This window comes from Sorex fumeus, unplaced genomic scaffold (genome assembly GCF_029834395.1).
Source record: "Sorex fumeus unplaced genomic scaffold, SorFum_2.1 ptg000007l, whole genome shotgun sequence".
In the NCBI taxonomy this organism is placed as follows: Eukaryota; Metazoa; Chordata; class Mammalia; order Eulipotyphla; family Soricidae; genus Sorex; species Sorex fumeus.
Window position 1 is genome coordinate 25,259,509 of NW_026606064.1, and position 19,207 is coordinate 25,278,715.

At 41.1% G+C, this 19,207-nt stretch overlaps 1 pseudogene; it reads right to left on the reverse strand.

The window, feature by feature from the left end:
* Nucleotides 1-16,589: 16,589 nt before the first annotated feature.
* On the reverse strand, nucleotides 16,590-18,952 carry LOC130043929 (dnaJ homolog subfamily A member 1-like; annotated as a pseudogene).
* Nucleotides 18,953-19,207: the final 255 nt, after the last annotated feature.

Sequence of the window (19,207 nt, forward strand, 5' to 3'; positions counted from 1 at the left end):
CAACAACTCATACCTCACACCCATACTTCTAGAGTACTGTACCACATTTGATGGGGTTTAAAGTAGTAGACAACCGATCTTGGGAAATTTTTTTACAAAAATATATATACTCACATATATATATGTATATAAATGTATATAACCTGTAACAACATGTTAGTGATCTCTTAAAAAAGGGCTTAATGGCGCCTGGGTGAAATACAACAATCTTCATACTCTTTCCTCTCTTTCCTGTATGGAAACTTTTTTTGTAGCATTTTTAGTGGTTTTTCATAACAAACAATATAAAATAAATTATTTCAGTTCAGTTTTGGGGCAGGGGTTGGTGTTCAGGATAGAAACATCCGAAATATGGTGGTGGGAAGATATAATATTGTGGGATTGGTGTTTGAATATTAAATGTAATCAAATATTGTGAACTACTTTATAAAATAAAAAAAGAAAAAATAAGGAGAGCTCTTTTGCAAAACAAGTGCCAAATGTAGGAACAAAGGAGCATTATTTAAGGCCATTCAACCATAATGGAGACACATAGACATACATAAAACTTTGAAAAGTTAGCGATCCCATTTTACAGAGGAGGGAGCTAAGGCTTGGAAAGTTCAGGTTTCTAATTCAGCTTTCGCAGTATGTGGTAGAGGCAGCTGTCAAATTCTTGCATTGTGGTTGAAAATCTGACTTTAATATGTTGCTCCACTCAGGAATCACTCCGCATCCTCTCCACTGATGGCCGAGTGCCTCTGCCAGACTTTCCAGGAGAGAAGCCTAATAGCCTCAACAGCATCCCTGCACCTCCCTGCAGATAGCACGAGTATCATGAGAGAAAGGAAGAAATGACCATCCCAGAAAACCTGCCTCCTTGCCTTTGTCTTTCAAACTGAAGTGCCTCTAAGCGGTCCTCCACAGGAACTAAATTATAGAGGCCCGGGTTAACAGCCATAGGGGTTGCAGTTCAGACCCAACTTCCTTGCTTCTTAGAAGGCTACACATTTCCTTCTGGGTCCTGTAGTCCATCAGTGGCATGTTTGTGGTTTGCTATTTAATGTCTGTGAATTCCTAATACCCCACTGTCCAGGCTTCCTTGTAATTCCACCCCGTGTTCCCATCCAGGAGTAGACTCTGCTTCTCCACTCCTTATACCTTTGACTGGTATTGGGACTTGCTGTGAGCAATCCATCTCTACCTGTTCTGAATACTCCACTGAGACTGCCACACCAGGAAAATGATCTAGCCTAATAGAAAATGAAAAGTAAGATGGTGAGGTGCCCAATAGCCAGAACCCACAATGAGCCAGTGAGCCCCGCACCCTCCATCCCCACCCCCCAGCTGTCAACTTTTGAGCCTCCAGCAATACATAGCTGCTTGTGTGACCCGAGGTAAAACTAGCAGTACAGGGCAAGAGAGGCAGTACAGCAGGTGGGGGGTCTTGCCTTGAACACAGATGATTCCATTTCCTTAGGTACCATGTACGGTCCCCCAGGCACAATCAGGAGAGATCTCCAAGCCCTGAATCAGGAGCAAGTCCTGAGCAAAGCTATGACCCCCAAACAAATAACAACACAAAACTATCAGTACAACCTAGCAGCCACAGCATAGAATTGTGAAAAATGGTCATTGTTTTTAGCCACATCTGGGGGTTGCTTATTATATGATAAAGGCTATCAGAAAGTGATCTTGTGAAATTCAGAACCCTGGAAGGGAGCATTCTTGGCAGGCAGACTTTTCTGGAGCACTCCACGGTCACAGTCACAGTCCTCCCGTTGTTCATCGATTTGCGCGAGCGGGCCCAGTAACATCTCCATCATGAGACTTGTTACTGTGTTTGGCATGTCGAATACGTCACGGGTAGCTTGCCAGGCTCTGCTTTGCGGGCGAGATACTCTCGGTAGCTTGCTGGGCTCTCCAAGAGGGGTGGAGGAATCGAACTCGGGTCGGCCATGTTGGCCGCGTGCAAGGCAAACGCCCTACTGCTGTGCTATCGCTCTAGCCCTGGAGCACTCCAAAGAGTAATAATATTTGATCCTTAATAACAATGCTTTCCAGAGTTCTATCTCCATGACCATAAACTCCTCTAAGAAAATAAAGGACATGGAGCAAAGTGATAGTACAGTGTATAGGGTGCTTGCCTTGCACAACAGCTGACCTGGGCTTGATACTTGGCATCTCATATGGTCCCCTGAGCACTTCCAGAAGTAATTCCTGAGTGTAGAATCAGGAGTAACCCCTGAGAATCGCCAGGTGTGACCCAAAAAGCCAAAAAAAAAAAAAAAGAAAAAAGAGAGAATAAAGGACAGTCTCAAAACTCTTTTAATCTTTGAGCAACATAAGCATAGTATTCAAATTATCAAATTAATAATGTTTGAGGTTTCAGGGGAGAGAAAAATATTGTCCCTGTATCTTTTAAAAGCTGCAAATCGAAATTAAAAGCTATCTATGTGAACATCCACAAATGTAATAAGAATCCCAATTTGACATGTAGCCTTGGCAAGCTCCCCATGACGTATTCGATATGTATGCCAAACACAGTAACAAGAAGTCTCACAATGGAGATGTTACTGGCCCACTCGAGCAAATCGATGAACAATGCTACAGTGCTATACAAAATATATTTAATGTAAGTCATTATGGTTAAATCAATGATACAGGATGTTTTTTCTAAGTTAGATCATCTTGGTAGCAGAAAGAGAGAGTTTTGTGGCTAAGGCTCTTTCTCTACATGTGTAAGACCCAGGTTTGATTGCCAGTTCATATATGGTTTCATGGTCCCTGTCAGGAGTGATCCCCAAGCAGAGCCATGATTAAACCTAAGCACTGCCAGCTACAGCTCCCAAATACGCAGCAACAACAACCATAAAAAGATGATCTGATGTCTATGAGGATCTTGAGAAATGTGGGCTTCCTGTGTGTTGATGGACCTGGGAACTCTTGTGTATTTGGTCTGTAAGGTCTACTCTGATCCCCCAAATGCATGCTGTGCTAGACTATCCAGTCTTTGAAGAAAAGGCTCATTGTGATATTATTTTTAAATAAGCCTTACAATTTTCCCACATCAATTACTGAAAAATCAAACAACTTATTTGGCCCTCTTTGAGTCAGATCAAGAAGAGTAAATTCAGCAGATAATCATTTGTCTTTCATGCTGCCAACCTAGGTTCAATCACTGGCACCACAAATGATTCCCTGAGCCTTGCCAGTATCTCTAGGCATAGAGCCAGGGGTAAGCTTTGGCCACAGCAGAGTGTAGCACCAAAACCAAAAAATTTCTTGGGCCAAAGCAATAATACAGGGGTAGGGCTTTTGTCTTGCGTATAGCTAACCTAGTCTAATTGCCAACATCTCCTATGTTCCCCAGAGCACCACCAGTAGTTTTTGAATGCAGAGCAATAACTAACCCTCATCATCACCAGGTGTGGCCCAAGAAAAAACAAAAAAAAGTTCTTTAAAAACATTTGAAAGAGTAAATTCTGCCAAGAGACCATTGTTTTTCTGGAAATAGAGCAGAAGCTGGGGACTTGGTGGCTGGAGGGATCCGTGATTGAAGCCAGTATAGCTATGAGTTCTTAATTAGCTAGCTGAAAATGACTGTAAGCCAAAATTCCATCTGAACAGGGTAGGTCTCCAGTGTCTGTGTTGGGAATCATGGCAAAGCCACATAGTGTCTGTAAACACAGAAGCAAGGTCTAACAGCATTGGGGAGAAGCAGTCTACAAAGTATTCAAGTTGCCACCTTAATTTTCAGAGAAAGGGCAGTTTTTGGAGGTCACAGTACTCATTTTGGTGATGGGGATGGAATCCCCGGACTCAAGCCCTATGCTGGACCATCGAACTGTATCCCTGGCCTCAGGTGCTATTCTATTTTTTTTTCAAAGTGTAAATATTTATTTATTTATTTATTTTAATGTAGGAGTACTGCTATTTATTCAGCCACTGATTAGCTGATAGAATTGTGCATGAACTCCACCTTACTTTTTTCCCATTTTTTATAATTTTATTTATTGAATCACCGTGAGAGCAGTTACAAAGGCTTTGGGTTTAAGTCTTGGTCATACAATTCAACACCCATACCTTCACCAGTGCCCATTCTCCACCCCCAACAACCCCAGTATACCCCCCATCTCACACCCTTCCCCTACCTGTGGGGCAGATGATTTCCACATTTCTCTCTCTCTCTACTTTGATCGCATTCAATATTTTGCTATTCTATTTTTAAAATGAGGATTCTCCTCTTTTACCCCTGCAGGGCAACCCCATGTGGTTCTGTAAGTGATGACTTAACTATGTTTATGCTATTGTGTCTCCCTAGTATTGGGGAATATACCCATTCTTACTCTGAGATCCCCAAATCCAAGCTATGTAGCCAAAGGTAATGTGGAGAAAGGGGTCAGCCTTCCTAGAGACCATTAGGATGATAAATGAAAACTGTGAATCACTCCTGCAAAGCCACTGCGTGGTGGAGAGGTCCTTTTAAAAGCCAAGATTGCTCTTAATTTAATCGAGTGCAATCAGTCCCCTGGAGAGGTGCTGAGGGGTTGTTTATGGGCATGGTGAAGTAATCAATATACCATCAGAGAAGGAGGCCGATAATTTAGGTCGTATTCATCCGAGGGAGGGCAAACCTTCCTGAAAGGGCATCTATAATGCAGTTGAGGGAGAGAAAGAAGAGGAAGATGTGAGAAAAGCATAATAGGGAGAATTTGAACTTTTTTGTCCTAATCAGAGCAATTAGGGAAACTGACAGGTTTCGTTAATGATGTTTCTTGGCAGGGTTGGGCAGTGAGGGGGAGAGCACAGGCCAGCACGTGCTAAATCCTGGCACTATACACCTGTCCCCTTCCCTCCCATTGCTGGGAGGACCCACCAACTACCTTTGGGGGTGACTCCTATAAAGAAAAGAAACCTATTATTTCCAAAATTGTTCTTCTTACAAAATGCATTAGATGCCATTTTGATATTTTCATACCAATAGTGACTGGTCTCTGAGCAGCCAATCAGCTCGTACATAGCACATTCCAAATTTCTCCTCTGCCGCTTTCTCATCTCATTGGAAACTTCTGACAAATTCCTATTGCAAGCCCAACTTGTTCACCTGCCTTGAAGAAATGCCTGCTGCACATTTCCTGTATCTGCTGCAAATACCTTTGGGAAGACTCTTTCTCCCATGGTTCTAGATCACCAATGAATAGGAGGAGTAAGACCAATTTGAGCAGGAATGCTTGTTTATTTGTTCTGCCACCAAACAAATGTCTTTCTATGAGTGCAAGTAACATTTGTATGTGCCAAAAACTTCAACTTTACAAAGGGGCTTAATGGATAAAATCAGCCTGTCTTCTACTCGCCATAACTCCTTTCCAAGTACACTTCTCTTTGACAACTATTCCTTCCAATATCACCAACATTTTAAATGAAGAGAACATTGACATTGTTTGATACCCTGCACTGTTTTCACCTAACAGTGTAAGTGGACGTCCTTCCTTGTGAATATATGGGATGGGGACTTGAATCAAGGGCCTCCAACCTGCAAGGTAGATGCTTTATCTCTCAGCTCACATCCCCAGCTGCCTTATAATTTTTAGTGGTGACAGAAGATGCCATTGAGTGTGTATTAGGTTTTTTCACCTGGTCTTACACACACACACACACACACACACACACACACACACACCAGAAAACCAAAACAGAAAACACTTTCTTTGAGCATCTCCAAGACAGGCCCAGGACAAGTTGATATGACCCTCCCCCACCCTTCACACCCATACGAGATTTTTCAGTCCCATGGACAAGAGGCAGGAAGGCAATTAGTTGACAGTGATTTGACATTATATGGGATGCTGTTCTTCATAAATTGAGAGTAAGGAGGAGCAGAGGAGAGGCCACATCAATCTTGAGCAGCGCTGGCACTGTGGAGAAAGGGACAAGCAGGTTTTACCTGGGAGAAGGCAGGGGCAGGTGAGGCTAGGAAAGGAAACAGCTTGTGCCCTGGTGGGGCCAGGCAGGTGCAAGAAGGGAGGGGAGTGACTGACCACAGAGATCTGCTGTCACCAGGAGCCTGTCTCTGAGCCTCCATGTCCCCAAAGCCAACCTGACCACCTGCTCTTTGTTTCCCAAATGGTCCCAAACAACTTTCTGTGAAAGGAAGGAAGGAAGGAAGGAAGGAAGGAAGGAAGGAAGGAAGGAAGGAAGGAAGGAAGGAAGAGAGGGAGGGAGGGAGGGAGGGAAGGAAGGAGGGAGGGAGGGAGGGAAGGAAGGAAGGAGGGAGGGAGGGAGGGAGGGAGGAAGGAAGGAAGGAAGGAAGGAAGGAAGGAAGGAAGGAAGGAAGGAAGGAGAAAGGAAAGGAAGAGAAGGGAAGGGAGGGGAAGAAGGCAAAGCAAGCAAACTCATTCTCAGGCTAGGCCTCTTATAGCTGTCAGCGGAGCTGGCTGGCCCCCCTCGGCCACTCCCTTCCCTGTGGGAGCCAGTCAGCCCTGCACCTGCCCCTGGTCTGTGCACAGCAGTTGCCGGCGGTGGGCTGAGTGACACAGCAGGTGCCTCCAGCCTGCAGACAATTCCATATTTCAATTCAGCGTCGCCACCAAAGCTTATTATCTAGGGCAATAAAGTTTGGGATTAGGGGGATTGGGAATGATTGTGTGATTCTCCACAAAGCTTATCTTCTAATAGACCAGCTGCTTTATTAGGCTGCCCCCACCCGCACCAGGCCCTACCCAAAGCATCCCAAGTCCCAGGCAGCCGAAGGGGGCCTTGAAGGCGGCTGAGGCAGACAGCTGGGGGTATCATATCGCTCTCAGTCTCCATCTGCGAGTGTTAAATTACAGGCGGCTTCCAGCTGGGCACACCCCGCTCCCACCTTCCTCCCACAAAGCCCCTTTCCCGTGTCACCATTGCCGCATCTGTCCCGGACCCAACAAACAACCCTTTGCCCAAAGCACCCCATCTCCCACCCTGGAAAAGACTATGTCTGGGTGTTTGCAGGCTCCTAAGACTGTCACCATCCTTGCTGTGTGGGCGGTGTTGGGCGATGGGGCGCAGAGTAGGGCTGTAGAGAAAGAGGCAGGTGAACAATTCCATCACTGCAGATGGACCTTTGCCGGTGCCATTCACCTTGTTGCCCCGAAGTCGTAGGGCAGCTAGACAGCTTAGCGTGCCGCTTGACAGTTTCCCCCACACAGAGAAGTAATGAGCCCTCAATTGTATGTAGAGGAAGAAGAGGTCTATTCTTGAACCACTTCATCTCATTGCTGAGTTTTCTGACTGGGGCAGAACATGAAGACAGAAAGTCTCCAACCCCCATGTGGCTCAGCAATACCACAACCACTTTTATTTCCCATGCCTGACCAGAGCTTCTTTTGTCCTCTGTTCCTGCAGAATATCAGCTCAGAGTGAAGCTTATTAATAAACATCTATGAGCAGGCTCAGAGATACAGGTTTCTGCAACTATGTTTGATATCTGACAAATGTGCAGCATTGGTTTCTATTCTGCAAAGCATGGATTCTAACACTTTTCAGGATTGTGGTGATGAAAATGTGAGACAAGTAGTGTCCTTTATTTGGCAGATGCTCAGTGAGTGGAGTGACTATTATTTTATTATTTTATTTTTACATGTTTTATTGTTCCAGGGATTGAACCAGGGCCTCACATATACAGAGAAAGTGTTTCACAGGTGGGCTACCTTCCCAGTGAGCCCTTACCATGACTCTCCTGTTATTATTGCTTTAGTTGTCATTATCTGTGTTCCGTAAACACATTGATTAGTATGGCCTCTATAATGATCCTGCTGATACGAGTGTGGGTGAGAATTAGTAACTCTAAATTGAACACAGTCAATAAGAAGCACTTGACTATTGGCCATGAACTCTCAGGAACAGTCCTAGAGCAGTATGAGAGTCAACAGTTCATGAAGTTCATTCATTTATGTTCCACTCATTCATTTGCTCAACGGTCAGCTTCTAAGACCCTACTTTTTTTGGTTCCAAGTAGATTGATTTAATATAATCTTTGGGCTCTTTACAACACAAATTTTGCTGAGTAACATTTCTAAATCCTTTTTAAAAAATTGAATCAGTGAAATACACATGCTTACAAAAGTTGTTCATGATGAGTTTCCATTTCTTATTTTGATTTTATTAAAAATCAAAATAAGAATGACTAATTTAAAATAAATATAAACACTCAGAGGAAAAGTAAAGTTCTAATACCTGTCCCCTCACCAGCATTCATTTCCCACCATCAATCTCCCCAGTTTCTCCCCCTTCTCAGCCTCCTTACCCCGCCTCTATAGCAAACACTTTTCTTCTTTGCAAGGCTGGTAGACCCGACCCCACCCCACCCTCTCATTTCTAAATCCTGACCTCATGTTCCATTTCAAGACAACAAATAGTCATAGAAGATGAGGTTGCAGATCCTGTGATGTGGGTGGAGGTGGCGGGAACCCCTTCATCTGGGAGACAGGAGCCAGACCTCACACAGATACACAGAGCCACATGTGTGGTACTATCTCAAGAGCTGCACACACTCCCAGAGGCCAACTGACTGAGAGCCTGACCCGGGCACTGGATTGGAAAAATGAGGAGCTCAGGCATGAGGAAAGGTGAGAAAGAGGAGAGAGGAAGCATTGGGGTGGAGGTGTGTTCCGAACACTCAAAACAAAAGCGCACGAAACAGAGGTAGGTTTGTGCACAAATCATTCACAATGGCCACAGCATCAAGTTCAGGAAATGACAGGCCGTGTAAGGCTTGGGAGATAGCAGCCTAGGAAGATTTAAAACACCCTCTGGAAGTTTCCTGTTCTTTGGAGAAAGAAAACAGAATGCATTCAAAAGATGATTTTGAAGGGAGATAGAAACCATGTGGTGCCAGGGATAGATTTGGGGTGTGGAGCCATATGCCTCTGACCCCCTCTGAACTATATTTGAGAATGAAGTCCAAGTTTTTAAAAGTTCTCCATAAATACCATGCCGTATATAATAAGATCCATACAGAAAATTTCCTTTCAGTACAGTTAGTCATACTTTATTTTTATGTTTGTTTTCTTATAGTCTCACACTCCTGATGCATTTAATTAAGGATTCCTACATTTAATATTAACATTGCATAGCATAAAGAGATCCAACATGAAGTTCCTGCACACCAGTGCCAAGGAAACATTACATAAGTCCTGCATATTAGGACTCCTTGTTTTCTATAATCTTCAAGAAATCCAGCATAAAGCATGAATTCAATGTAGATGTTCATAGAATATAATTTGTGTTCTCATCACTGACTAGAAAATCAAATCATAACATAATTCAAAAAGAATTAAATATCAAGACTAGATAGAGAAGAAGTAGAAAGGCTAATATGTTTTCAACACTAAAATAATTATGGTAAAATAACAACAAAGTGATTGGTAGTGACCTAACAATGATATTGCAACCTTAATAATTAACTAGATTATAAACAATATGCTCTACTTAAAAGATAAAGGAAAATTTTATATGTCTCAGTAACAAACTTATTTAGGACTTTAAAACTCCAAACTGACAATAATGAAGAAACCAGACCTACTTAAAACAAGTTATTGCTCATTTGTATATATATTTATTGACTCCGTATTTTGTGCCAAAGGGAAACAGTCATGACATAGGTAGGGATGTTCACCCTCATAAATAATGTTTGCTATTAACTGAAATGGTCAGAAATAAAGCAAGCAGAGAGAGAAAACAAGAAATTTTCTCCAGGAGACTTAGTGGTGGAGGGTCTTCTCAATAAAATCTCATAGGTCCACCTGAGGAGCAATTAAGAAATTAAATGTGAATGTGCTGTAAAAGTTAAGTGCACCCTAAAAACGCAAGTATTTTATTAGTAATAAAAATCATAAAGAAAACTGCCAGTTATTAATGTTCATCTTATTACCACCTATTTAGATTTGAAAAATGGGTAAGTGAAAAAAATTATATTGTGTTTATATGTATAAGATGTATATATATGTATACAAATATATATGCAGATATACACATCTCTACACATAAATATGCATACATAGTATGTGTGATTTGACTCTTGATTGTGCTTTAAAAAGAAATTTCATTCAAGGCCTTCTCTATTTAAAGACACTTCTGTAATGTCTGATTTTATTTTACAAGAGACTTGCATAGCTATTGTAATTTAAGTGTTTTTAATGTAAAAATACTCAATGGGATGTTCATTGGCCTCTATAAATAGTCGTGTGTGCATTCAAAAGAATCAGAATTGTGTAAGATGGTTGCCATTAAACATGAAAAGTCTCTGCAGTATCTGGCTTGGGTAATGAGGTAGAGAGAAAAATTCATCAAGATGAACTTGGAGATAATTCCTTTAGCACAGAAGGCAGAAACGTTAATTGATGGATGTGATGCCTACACAGGACAACACATTTAGCTGAACATGAGAGTGTCAGTTGGTCAAAGTAAAAATAAAAGGAGAGGAAAGGAGAGGGAAGCCTCCTGAATTGGGGTGATGGGAAGAATAGGAGGGATGCGTTTACTGGACATCACTTATCTAGTTGTCTTTGATACACGGGCCTACATATAATTATATAGTAGTAATCCTTGAGGCAAAACTTGAGACAAAGCCTTGTTTTCTTTCTTTGTATTTTATTTTTTCATTAAGGAACTTCATTCAGGTTGAAGAATATAAAGAAAGAAAAATGTTTTACTTCTCAAACAGAAACAATTTCCCGTGGGAGACACTCCACAGATCTATGCTTGTGTTTTCTTATGTGAACGGCTTAAGAAACATAGTCTTGATTTTAAACCCATAGACAAGGTGAGTACACAGTACACAGAACTCACCCTGAGCCTCCTATAACCATGGTAGGAAACAAATCTTCCTGATCCTGACAAATCCAAATTGAGGACTACCTGCCTGGACAAATCCCATTTATCAATCAGAGGCTGTTCCAAGGAAGTTAATCCCCAACGCCAGCTTCCCTTCGCCCCAGACTGCCCCAGGATTCACTGCTCACATTTTTGTTGGACTTTTCTCTCCTCTGGGTTCAGGTTATTCAAATGGTGTGTCCATTACAGAACAACAGGAAACCCAAATCTTCAGAAAAAAATAATAAACCAAGGTGAGAAGGATGTTTACAGTTTTTCTAACAAAAATTCAAGGTTTTTCTGCTCCCCACAGAAACAATTAGCATTTATTTGGGGCATCAAGGTGCTGACACTAAACAAAGAGGAAAATAGCATTTGGGAGCCCTTGGTATAGACACCAAGAAATGGAAATTTATGAGTCATATGTAAAACTCAACTCTGATTTTTTCATATTGTTTTCTGAAGAGGAAACCAGTAGAGGACCGGAGCACTACCCATAATAGACAGAATCTGGAAACAACTCAAGTGTCCAAGACAGATGAATAGATAAAGAAATTATAGCATATATGCACAATGTCTTGAAATGTGGATGAAACTGGAAAATATGAAGCTGATTAAAGTCAGGAGTGGAACAGACATAGAATTGTGTTTCTCAGGGTCTGGAGTGATAGTACAGCGGGTAGGGCGTTTGTCTTGCACGCGGCCAACCTGGGTTTGATTACCAGTATCCCATATGGTCCCCTGAGCACTGTCAGGAGTAGCTCCTGAGTGCAGAGCCAGGAGTAACCCCTGTGCATCGCCAGGTATGACCCAAAAAATAATAATAATAATAATAATAATAATAATAATAAGAAGAAGAAGAAGAAGAAGAAGAAGAAGAAGAAGAAGAATGATGTCTCTCATATAAGGAATACAAAGAAACACAGTATGAAAATAATACATAGTCAAAGACAACAGAACATGATAACTGGTCTACAGTATTGAGATTACCAAGTAAGGTGGGAGAAAGGTTGGGTGGTGGTAGTAAAGTTTACGGTGGGGGAGGGACAGAGGGGTCACTGTGACAAATGTAGAGAGAAGTAGACACTTTGGTGGAGGAAGTATGCATAAACTATTGTTTCACAAAAAATACTGGAAATCAAAATTCCTTAAAAATTTAAACAAATAGTTAAAGACTAAGAGGGAGCCATGAGTGTGTAGTTAGATTTGAGTTCCATTCTGGACTCATTGTGTGACAGTGGTGAGAACAAGTTACTCAGACTCCTAAAACCTCAAAAATCTGTCTGTAAATTGGAGATAATGATACCTATCTTCAGAGGATCAGGTGAGAATTGGGTTAGAAAATGTAAATGAAGGCCTTAGCAAGGTTTAATTGGAAGCACTCAATGTTTGAAAGTGTTACTATTAGTAAGAGGAAAACAGTTAAACTCTGGGTTGAGGCTTTGCTGGATATAGGTGTTACTAGCCAAGGAAATAGAAGATTGTTCCAGATGACATAGGGAGGAATGCAAAAATGAGTTGTTTTTTCTAAGTTGCTAAATGAACATTCCATAAGTTTTTTCAAGTTCTGGACAAATTATGTAATTTCTCTGAATCTCTGAATTTTAATATCCTTATCTTTCAATGGGTGATATTTATACCTTCATCCTAATGAACTTGAAATTATGTAGTTATATCTCAGAATATTTTCACAAATAATAAGTGCTGGTTTCAACAACCAAACACAGTTAAAAAATATATTCCAGGAGCTGGATACATAATATAGTAGGTAGGGCACTTGCTCTGCAAACCACCTGGGTTTGATCCTGACAACACATATGTTCTCCCTGAGGGCACTAGAAGTGATTCCTGAGCACAGAACCAGGAATAAGCTCTGTTATAAGGATGATACATATTAATATATAGTTTAAATTAATATTAAAGAGTCCAGAGAAACAGCTGACAGGGTGGGAGCACATATTTGCTTGTGGGAGCTCCAGGTTTATTCCTGGAACCCCCAACATGGCCAAGAGTGTTTCTCTAAACACCAATGGGTTTGACTGCTCCCCACATTAAATGAATTTGTATTAGATATATAAAGCAAAGTTAGAATGAATAGGCCTAAATTTAACCTAAAGTTTTTGGACTTTTTTAAAATAAGCATGATTAATATATAACATTTTATTAGTTTCAGGTGTACAACACAATGATTTGTTACTTTTATACATTAGAAAATAATCACAGTAAGACAAATTAACATCTATCACCAACATAGTTACAAAATACTCTTTTCTTGTGAGGGCAATTTTTAATGTTTACTCTCATAAAACTTCCAAATATGTGATCCAGTAATATTAGCAGGAGTTACTATGCTTAAATAAGTTACTGGAACTTATTTCAGGTACCTAGCTTATGACCCTTATATTTGACATGCAACTATATGACCAAGAGATTTAGTGTTATAATGTCTTGACCTATTGTCCTTGTTCTTTCTTTGCTAGTCTTTGTGGCATGATTCTGTTTTCAAAGAGTCTACCAAAACTTTAAATTCCTAGGTTTTTCCTGCCAGAACTCTCTAGTTATAACTGTAAGTCTGGAATTCTATCATATTCTATATCTTTAAATGTTCAGTAAATATCTAGTCATCAGAGTATTCTCAATGTCTGTAAGTCATTGCATTATCACACCATAACTTGAAATATTTCCTACCAAATCTTTTGGCTCAATTTTTGTTGAGCAAGAATTTTTTTTTTTTTGCTTCTAGCAAAGCAAGTAGTACATGAACTCCAGACTACTGCAGTCTGAAATGGTATCCCCAAGCTGTAAGGTGTGTATATGCAAACAAACATTAGAATAAACAAGCTCAACATTTCCTTATAAGTCATGTTTTCCTCTGAGCATTTTCTGATAACAATCCTGATCACATTATAGAAGATTCAATTAATGAGGAAGTTCCCTCTCCCTACTTTCACACATACTTTTAAAATATTAAACTTCAATTTTAGTAGAAGTTTATTAATATTGTCTGGTTCTGACAGTCCCCTTTTCACTTGGAGACCTGTTAGGAGGTGAAGTGGACTCAGTAATGCCTTCAACTTTCATTACTCAGCCAGATTGTGGAGTCTATCAATTATCTCTGCATTGACAGTCAGGTGAATTAATTGGTGCATTTGACAAGGACAGCTATTACCCTATGTTGTTCTGACAGCTGGTTTTGATATCAGGAATTTGTCACCCTCCCCTTCACAGGAGCAGTGGGAGGGATGGTTGAGTGAATCAGGAGAGGACATTTCAGAATTTTTTCTCTACTCTCAGCAACTGTAGGTTGTCCTCCTACTGAATAGAACTGCTGACATTCTTAACCTGAGCATCCTGACATATGTCAGACTTTCACAGTGCAATAATCTACCCTGAATGTGGCTGACAGCAGGAGAAAAAGACCCATAGAAGTTGACCAAATTATTAGCAGTGAACTGGGTACCCTTTCAGAATGACTTCAAGTGCCCGTCAGAGACCAGTAGTGTTCACTGTGCTCCACTCTCCTGAGTTCATTCAGAAGATGAGTTTTCATTTTGATGAGTAAACAATAAGATGCATTCTACTGGTGCCTTTACATCCGCAGGCTCTGTGGAGATGCAAATGATAAATTATCTTAAGTTCTCTTTCAATTTTAGGATTCCAGACCTCTTTGTAGCTTCCACAACAACTTTCTGGAATACTCCAAAGTGACTTGAATGAGAAGGAAAAGAAATTAGAGCAAGATCACCTACTACTGATTTTCTGTGTGGTCTTGATGATGTTACTGTCTTTCTCTGAAATTCTATAACCTGCCTGTGAAAGAAATGGAGAAAGTGGCCTTCTTGCAATTTTCTGATACAGTTTTCCAGGCAAAGGCTGGACTTGTAAGATGGGATAGAAAGCTGGGCCCATTCAAAGATAAAGTACAGTTAACCAAGTTATTACTGGTCTATTCCTCCTGGGAGTTTGCCGGGTGAAAAAGAAGAACCAAAGTGCTGATTTCTTTGGGACTCTCTAAGGCCAGGTGTTAATCGTGCTCTGCTACAGTCGTTTGGTATAACTAGTCTCAGACATTAATGCTGACCATGTGAGTTAACAACTCAGTAGGTCTGCGATTGTCCAGGGTTGAGCAAGAAGTGCTGAGCAGTAAATGTAATCCACAATCCATAAAATTAAGCCTGATGGAGAAATGCAGTTCAAGGACATTTAAAACAGTTAAGCAAGAGGAAAAGCAAAACTGATGTTCAGTTACATTTTCTGGGTGGCATGTTGGGCTCATGATGGGGAAGTGACCCCTTGAAAAGGTTAATGGGCCTCCCCATAAGTGAGGAGCTAGGCCTTTCCCCTAGGACATGATTAGGTCTTTGGAAAGCTTATAGAAGGTGTTTCTAGAAACTGTCTGCTGTGGATTCCCTCTCAATTGCTGAACACACCATGTTATTAATCTTAATTCTGAGCCCTCAGTTCCTCTTCGTAAAAAATGTTATTGTGCTCATTGTTTTCTGCCCTTATTACTCCCACCTCTGCCACCCCGTTCCTAAGATTCTACCATGACAGCAATGTTGGTGGCATGAGAAGGATTTGGGGACACAGACAGGAAGAGCAGAGCCTCTCTGTAGAAAAGTATATCTGAAATCCCATTGTGTCCAGCCAATCTTCCAAGCTTGGACCCACATGACAATGGCCAGGCCAAAGGCTGGGGCATTGCTTCATTATATTGCTCCCCTGTTGTGGAACTATCTAGTCCTTAGAGTTATCCTCTTAAGCTCTAGATGTCTGTAAAGACAAAAATATTTTTCTTAAATTAACCTCAAATTTGCCCTGTTGGAACTCTTATCATTAATTATAGTTCTAGCCTTCTGGTACCATATAAAATAAATGATCTCTGCATAACAACATTTTGAAAAAATCTAACCCAGACCTCATGGGAGGAATCCAAATTGTGTAAGACCTGAATCTCATGCAATTTGAGAGTCTCTCTTTAAGAAAAATGATTGAAAACTATTGATACAAAATTAGGCATGAAATAAACATATGTGGCAGAATTGATTTGATCATTGTCATTGGTGACATAATTCTATCTCCAATCATTTTCCCCTTCCCAGAGGTCAGGGATTAGAGTTAAAATATCCTCCCTTCTATCACAGCCTGTATTTCTGGTGATCAGCTCCTCTCCTGAAACAATCTAAGGTCCTGGACTCCATTTTCCTACTCTCTACCCAGGAGCCAATTCATTAGGAAACAAAAAATACTCATCTTTCAGAAGCTTTCAAAGGCTTAAGGGCCTCTGTGCAAAGAACTTTGGACAAAACCAAGTATTTTTGTTGTACAACAAGACTAAATAAATGTCAGTACTCTCCCATTATTATGACAACAGAAATTGGCTCTATAAATTTTCCAATACTATTGAAGATTATTCTATGTGTTGATAGTATTATGACTATGGCTCATGGAGAGAAGGGGCCAATCAGCATACAGCAATGGCAATTGGAGTAAAGAACTGAAGTGGCCCGTCTGAGAGATCTCGTAGACTCCACATTTAAATTTTTGAAGTCATAAGATTTAGTAAAAAGCCAATGGGAACGCCCACTCTTTTTTTTTGAGCTTTCATATTTGAGTTTATTCTTCATTTAACTTTTAAAACACTACTATAGTTGAATATTAAAACAAAACAATTACAAGTAGTAAGTATATTAATAATAGTCCTTCATTCATTCACTACTGCACATGAAATGCCAGCAGTGTGTAACTCACTGGCCCCATTAAGAGGTCTGACACTGAACACCACCCCAGGATGGTGTTCATCATCCTCATAAGCGTCTCCATTGTAATGGCGCCGTCTTTCCTGATTTGGATCAAAGTTCACCAGTTCTACCTGGTCCATTTCATCAGTCTCTTCTACTTTCTTCCTCTCAGGAAGGAGTTTTTCCAGCAAGTAGAGTTTATCAGGAGAGAAAAAGCCATTCTCAGGAAAGTTTACCTTAAACTAAATGATTAGGCGACCCTTCTCATATGGTCTATGGTAAGTCAGCATGCCTTCATTCAAAACACACTTGATATCACCATGCTTCACAATCTGACCTGGATGAGAAGTGATTACTATACTTCGGTTGTCAAGAGTAGATATTGGCTTTTGGAAGCCACACAATCTTCAACAAACTGTATGTCCATACACATGAAAAGTATTCTCCTCACCTACTGAAAACAGCATGGTCCTTCTGATCCAAAACAATGATAATGTCTCTTGGCTCCAGTCCTTGTTCTTGGTCTCCTTCACGGTGGAATGTTATCTTCTGGCCATCTTTCATGACTTTGTCAATGTGAACTTCCAGAATCTTCTTCTCTCTGACTATCTTTCTTCCATTGCAGCTTTTACATCTGTCCTTAGAACTGATCCGTTCCCCATGACCCTGGCATTCCATGCACAGAGACTGAATTTGCTGGAGCATTCCAGGCCCAATCTGATGAATTCATATTTGCATTCCAGTACCTCGGCAATTGGAACAGCACTCCACTGCTCCTTTCTTACCACTGCGGCCTTCACATTTGTCACAGATCGCATTCTTCTGCGGGGCTATCTTTCTTGTTTCACCATTATACAAATCTTTTAAGGTTACAGAGAGTTGATGCACGACATTTTTACCTCTTCTTTCTCTCTGCACCCTTCCTCCTCCACCAAAAAAAACATATTAAAGATGTCCATAGGGGAGCAGAACCTGCCACCTGCTCCACCTTCTTTAATTGCCTGTTCTCCTCCTTTGTCATATAAATCCCTTTTCTATGCATCAGAGAGCACTTCACAAGCTTGAGAAAAATGTTTAAACTTCTCTCCTTCATTTGGATTCTTATCTGGGTGGTACTTAAAGGCCAGTTTTCGGTAAGCCTTTTTTTTTTTAATTTTTTTAGTGAAACACCATGAGGTACAGTTGAAGACTTACAAATTTTATTACTTGGGTTTCAATTATACCATGTATACAATGTTCGAGTACCCATCCCTCCACCAGTGCCCATTTTCCACCACCACTGATTCCAGTATCCCTCCCACTCCCCATTCCCCCCATCCCATCCTGCCTCTGTGGCAGGCCATTCCCTTTTGTTCTCTCTCCTATTGGGTGCTGTGACTTGCAAAAGAGGAATTGAGTGGCAATCATGTTCGGTCTATAGTCTACTTTCAGCATGCATCTCCAATCCTGGGGGATCCTCCTTACACCCTTTATTTGGTGCTCCCTTCTCTATCTGAGCTGCCTTTTCCCCTAGCATGTGCAGCTGGCCTCCGAGCCATGGAGTGAACCTCCTGGTACTTATCTCGGCTATTCTTGGGTGTTAGTCTCCTATTTTGTTCCTTTATGTTCTTCAGATGAATGAAATCTTTCTAGTTCTGTCCCTCTCTTTCTGACTCATTTCCCTTAGCATGATACTTTTCATGTAGTACCACCTGTATGTAAATTTTATGACTTCATCCAAAAGAATAAAAGAGACTGGTGTTGGCACAGATGTGGCAAGAAAGGGACCCTCCTCCACTGCTGTGGGGAATGCCAACTGGTTCATCCCTTTTGGAAAACAATATGGACGATTCTCAAAAAAATAGAAATTGAGGGGCTGGAGCGATAGCACAGCAGATAGGGAATTTGCCTTGCACGTGGTCAACCTGGCTTCACTTCCCAGCATCCCATATGGTCCCCTGAGAACCGCCAGGAGTGATTCCTGAGTGCAGAGCCAACCCCTGTGCATCGCCTGGTATGACCCTAAAAAAGCAAAAAAAATTAGAAATTGAACTCCCATTTGACCCAACAATACCACTCCTGGGAATATATCCCAGAGAGGCAAAAAAGTATAGTCGAAGTGACATCTGAACTTGTTTGTTCATTGCAGCAATGTTTACAATAGCCAGAATCTGGAAAAAAAAAAAAAAAGACCTGAGTGCCCAAGAACAGATGACTGGTTAAAAAAACTTTGGTACATCTACACAATGGAGTATTATGTAACTGTTAGAAAAGATGAAGTCATGAAATTTACATACAAGTGGTACTACATGGAAAGTATCACGGTAAGCCTTTTTCAATTCTTCCTGGATGGCATTGGGTTTGACCCCCAAAACATCACAGTAAGTGGTTTCTTTCACCATTTTCTACAGCTGGAGATTGGGGCCGAGGCCGGTGTTGGTGAGCGAGCGGGTGGAAGTGTGGAGGTGGGGCTTTCGGAGCAGCGTTAGCTGTGCGCACAGCTCAGGCAGCCGTGGCTCCTCCTCGACTTCTTTCCCCAGTGGGCATTCTGGAAAGTTCTGCCGGGAACAGCCACTCTTGAGAAGTAACTTTCTTTCTTGAAGGAACCTCTCAATTTGTGCAACATCCACCCACTTATCAGTTTCCAAGTGTTTGGA